The sequence below is a fragment of the Tupaia chinensis genome, unplaced genomic scaffold, assembly GCF_000334495.1.
Source record: "Tupaia chinensis unplaced genomic scaffold, TupChi_1.0 Scaffold000425_1, whole genome shotgun sequence".
In the NCBI taxonomy this organism is placed as follows: domain Eukaryota; kingdom Metazoa; phylum Chordata; class Mammalia; order Scandentia; family Tupaiidae; genus Tupaia; species Tupaia belangeri.
This window is the reverse complement of record NW_006159930.1, coordinates 771,625-777,373: the sequence shown is the minus strand read 5'-3', so window position 1 is coordinate 777,373 and position 5,749 is coordinate 771,625. Positions and strand designations below refer to the sequence as shown.

The window sequence follows — 5,749 nt, the reverse complement described above, 5'->3', positions numbered from 1 at the left end:
CTACTGCAGGTCGCTGTCTGCAGCCTTAGAGTGTGGTGCCCTGGCCTCTTTGACAGCAGGGTTTTGACTTCTACTTAGAAGTTTAATCCTAAAATGTACAGGAAGAGGTGAAATTACTTCAAAGAGGCATTGAACAAAGGGGAACTAAAATTTGGTTCATGTTTACTAGGAGCAAGGTGTCAGAATAATCATAGGAACTAATATTTATGGAGTAGTTTACATGTGGTTAAAGCTCTTTACACACAGACCCAATTCAATCTTTCAAACTGTCCTGTGAGGACAGTGTTTTTTTTTTTTCCTCCTGAAAACTGAGAGCCTGAGAGGTTAAAATTTTTTTTCAAGTCTTATAAAGAGGAATGAGCAAATCTGAGCTCAATAAAATACTTAATAAACTTTTGACTCTGAAGTTTATGTCACTAATTCCTGGACTGTATTGATTTGTATAAATCATGTTGTTTTATCATCTCAATCTTTTTTTTTTTTTAATAATTGCCAGAAGTCACATGTGCTCACCAGAAACAGATAGAGGGAAAGCACCCCCCACCCCACCCCAGTGGGATGTGGCCCTGGTACAATCTTTTCTTCTCCATTTCTCCATCCTGCCAGGATTTGGGGCAAACACATGACTACTATGTCCCTCACACCATCTGGGCCAGGATATGAACCATGGTCATCCCTTTGGGATCTGGCTCCCTTAACCACTAGGCCATGGGACCAGCCCAGTAAGGTATATTCTTAAAGATGGGGGAACTCTGGCTTAGAGAGGTAGAGATTTAACCTAGATCATCACTAGGAAGTGGCCAAGTATGAAGTCTACAGGAAAAGTAAATGGGACAGAAAAAATAATTACAAAGTGGAAGTAGCTCTGATTATAAAAATAACAAAAATATTAAAAAAAAAATCCAAAGAGCACACAGTCCCCATGGGGTAAGCAGTCCTCCTTTGGTTGAAGTGCAGTGTCTGCAATTTCTCTCTCCACAAATCAGCTCCTTCAGTCCTGGGTTTATCACCTGATGCCATCAATCAGAACCTGATCTGGGAGCCACAGGTTAGAAAAGAACTAGCTGTCTCTCATATGCCAAATCTGACCCTCTGGTGGTGGCTTCTTGCATGTTGGGTTGAGAAAGATTCTGAGGAAGGGACAGGTTGGTGAGTCATGTCTGTGGTGGCCCCAGCACAGTGGCATGGTGACATCTGTGCAGGTATTGACTATGCCTTCCTTACATTCTGTTGATTCCAGCTGCTCCTTTAGCATCCCTTTGCTCAGTGAATATATATAGTGGGATATGTTCTAATGAGACTCAGGTTGAGACAGCTGAATTCTGTAGGAGTCCTCAGCATGCACAAGCAACACACCCAGCAGTTAACCACATCCCTCTTCTTCAAGGGACTCTAAGTTGCTTTGTGTTAACATTTAGACATGATGAACGAAGAAGCAGGTGTCTTGGAACAGAAAAGCACAGTAAGAAAATAAAACCCTTTGGATTTTTTTTTTCCCCTCCCAGATTGAATATTAAGAGGCGAGAGAGTGGCTGCTTTTCCAGGCATGATGAGGGTGATTCAAATTATACTCACTCAACTGGGGATGGCCTGATGGGGGTCCAATTGCTGAGTGCCATGTTGGACATAAAAAGTGAGACAATTAGTCTTCTCAAGAGGCAATTGAGATGACTTAATTGGCACCAGGAAAGAAGAGGCTTTTTTTAAAAAAAAATATGATGAAAAAAACCTCAAAGAGCTAAGAGGATATTTGCACAAGCAATTGTTATGAATAGATTAGCAATTGCATTGGATTATGGTCTGGATTACTATCTGATTTTGACAATAACTCAATTCTTTATTAAACAGACACTATATATCTACATGCTAGGTGTTCCCACCAAGAGGATTATGCGTCATTTATAAAGTGCACTCAGTCTACGGCATTGAAGAGGGTCTGCCTTTAAAGAGATGTTTAAAACCCGGCTATTAAAACAGAATTAGGTTCAGTCAGATGGGTGCAGAGACGCTTCTAGAAGACACCATGGCTGTGCATGGAGACCCCAGGTACAGTTCAAACTGCTGTTGGTTGGTGATGGTAGCACTGGGAAGCCCATGTTCATGAAGCATCACCTGACAGGGGAGTTTGAGAAGTATGTAGCCACCCTGGGCATCAAGGTCCTCCCACTCATCTGCCACACCAACAGAGGACCTATCAAGTTCAACGTGTGGGACATGGCCGGCCAGAAGTCGAGCGGGCTGAGGGACAGCTACTACATCCAAGCCCAGTGTGTCATCATCATGTCTGATGTAACATTGAGGGTGACTGAAAGGAATGTGCCTAACTGGCCCAGAGACCTGGTCCGAGTGTGTGAGAATGGCCCTGTTGTGCTGTGTGGCAACAAAATGGACATTAAGGACAGAAAATTGAAGGCAAGGGACCAGCTGTTAATGTAATGGCTATGTCGCTGGCCTCCCACGTAGTCAACCGCGGTTCATGTCCCGGACCCGGTGGCTTAAAACTCACGCCAGGTGCGTGTGCATGCGTGCCCAAGATCCCAAGAGGAGAATGGAAGAGAAGGGATTGTGGCATGGCCATCCCCCGAGTGGGGATTTCTGGCTTTCTGTCTCTCTGTCTCTCTGTCTGGCAAGCGCATGCGCCCTATAGCAAAAATCTCTCCAAAAAAACGTATGAATTTGTTGGGACTAGCAGTTAGTGTAATGGCTATGTCGCTGGCCTCCCACGTAGTCAACCGCGGTTCATGTCCCGGACCCGGTGGCTTAAAACTCACGCCAGGTGCGTGTGCATGCGTGCCCAAGATCCCAAGAGGAGAATGGAAGAGAAGGGATTGTGGCATGGCCATCCCCCTGGGGGGTGATTTCTCTCTTTCTGTCTCTCTGTCTCTCTCTGTCTGTCTGGCGAGCGCCCTATAGCAAAAATATCTTCAAAAAAATAAAAATAAAAGAAAAGTGAAGGCAAAATCCATCATCTTCGGAATCGGCAGTTAGCATAATGACTGTGTCATGTAGTTGACCACGGTTTGAGTCCCGGACCTGGTGGCTTACACTCACGCTGTGCACGTGTGAGCATGTGCCCAAGATCCCAGAGGAGAATGGAGGAGAGGGGATTGTGGCATGGCCATCCCCCTGGGGGGTGATTTCTCTCTTTCTGTCTCTCTGTCTCTGTCTTTCTGGCAAACGCATGCACCCTATAGCAAAAACAAAACAAACAAACAAACAAAAACTCTCCAAAAGAAAGGAAAAAAAATCCATCACTTTCCACCTAAAGAAGAATCTTCAGTACTATGATATTTATGAAACTACTACAATTTTGACAAGCCCTTCTTCTGCTGGCTAGGAAGCTCATCGGAGACCCTACCTTGGAGTTCGTCGCCATGCCTGCTCTCACCCACCACAGGTCATCGTGGGCCGGGCTAGGGCAGTGCAGTATGAGCAGGACCCAGTGCTTGCTCAGACAACTGCTGTCCCAGATGGGGATGACGACCTGTGAGAATGGAGCTGGAGCCCCATGTCAGAAGTCTAGTTTTATAGGTGACTGTCCTGTGACGTCAGCGGTGCAGTGTGTGTGTGCCACTCAGCAGGATGTGTACTTCATCTTTGGGATGCTGAAGGAGACTAATGGGCTTTGGAGTGAACGGGGCAGTTAAAAATATTCTTCATTTTCAGACCTGTATATTTAGCTGTTTTGGAATGCAATTGTTTCCTTATTGAGTTTCAAATAGAAGACTGCTATCGTTGCATCCTGATACTCAGTGGTGAAGCCTTGTTACTGTCATTCCCATTCCTTTCCTTTAAAATCAGAATAAAGTTGTATTTCAAGTAAAAAATTAAAACTTAAAAAAAAAAACAAAACAGAATTAGAGGAAACAGATGGTGGCACATGGTAACATGGGAGGCAATCCCATGTGGGAAGGTTCCGATTAAAGTCCAGAGACCTACCTGAGAATGTTGGGCACATGCTTACCCATAATCTCTGGCATACTGCTGTGACAAGAAAGCTGGGGGTGGATTGTGCTGTGGAGATCTGTTGGAGGTACTGTTTCTCTGTCTCTCTTGTTCATAAGAGAAATAGATAAACTTAAAAAAAAAGAATTAGATGATATCTGTGGAAGAAAGCAGGGGCAAAATTCACTAACCGTGTAGACTCGTAGGTGGTTACTATGACTGAGAATTCAGATTACCTCTGAGCTTCCTGGCAGGCAAGGCAAAATGGAGATTGAAATGGGTGCACATTTATACTGTCATATATTTATACATTATATCTTTATAATATAGTGTGTGTCATATATTATATATTTTGTTAAAAATAACAAAACTTGGAACTTTCAAATTTTTCACTGTTACTAATTTCCAAAAGAATGTTTCTTAAAAATAATCTGTTAGAGAGCATATGTACTCATGGAGAAGAGAAAAAGAGAGAGAGAAAGCGGGGGGGGGGGATTACGAAAGTACCCCTCATGGAGGATGGTTGTACCATAACCCCTTCTCCTCCATTTCTCCTTTCAGGATTTGGGGCATGCACACTCACAGGCCTGGTGTTTTGTTCAAGCTGTTAGGTCTTGAACTCGAACGACAGTTTAGGCCATGTTGTGGGATCCAGTCTCTTTAACCACCACTCCCCTGGCTGGCCCTCCAAAATAGCTTTTATACAGTTAGCTTCCTAAGAGCATTGATGGAGTCTTACTTATCTTAAGATCTCAGACACCAGGAAGTGTGTGTGGCACATACTTGATGGGCAGTGAAGGAGAGCTGGTGGAGAGTATTCCCTTGACACACAGTGGTTGATGGGGATGTGAAGGCTGAGAAAGGGTACTCAAGAGAGAGTGGCATTATGATATCTCTTAGAGAAGGCCTTTTGTAGTTGTCTAAGTTAATTTTAAAAACAACATAGAGGCTGGCAGATTGTGTGGTGGTTTGGGCGCTGGACTTCCATATGGCCGATTGTGATTTGAGTCCCCAACCTGGTGGCTTTCTCTCTTTCTCTCTCTTTCTGTTATCAAATTTTAAATAATAATAATAAAGAAAATTTAAAAAGACAATGTAACTTCCTAGTAATCTACTTTGCTATAAAGAAAAGACTCAGAATACTAAAAGGAGCACGGGCACAAAACAAACTGAATATTTTGGCAACAGCAGTTACAATTCCTCTGAGAAACCCTGGGAGGAAATCATGAACTTAATTTGCCCCCACACGGTGATGAAAGAAAAGGAGAAGGTGGACATGGAGGACTCTTTGAGCACACTGCTGTCACAAGAAGAAGGAAGTCCTATTAGTCAAGGCTTAAACTAGAAGGCAGAACTTCTATAGATTCTAAGCATAATCAGAGAACATTTAATATAGAGAATTGGCTCCATAGCTAATGGAGCCTCTGAGAAGGCAAGAAGGGATGGTGATGGGACTCACAGATCAGTGACACCAGGAAGCCACTGTAACTTCTAAACTGGAGGGAGGAGATTGTGTTATTAGAGCCCAAAGTCTGGATCACTCTGGATTCATGGCACACCTGCTACGTGGGAGCTAGAAATATCAGGGGGATGCCACCTCTGCCAAAGATACGTCTGTCCTGAGGAGGGAGGCAGGATAGGAAAGAGCTGGCCTTTTCTTTCCCTCATTCTCGGTCTCTCGCCTTTCATTAGCTGAACCTATTTGAAATCATCTGGTGTGGGACTCTGGGAAACATACCTCAGATCTCCAGTCCTCTGAACATAGAAATAAAAATGGAAAGGTGAATCTGAGAATCAAAGCCCA

General features: G+C 43.8%; 1 pseudogene; it reads left to right on the top strand.

The window, feature by feature from the left end:
• The first annotated feature begins 1,423 nt into the window (after positions 1 to 1,423).
• Positions 1,424 to 3,490, top strand: LOC102495618 (GTP-binding nuclear protein Ran-like; annotated as a pseudogene).
• Positions 3,491 to 5,749: the final 2,259 nt, after the last annotated feature.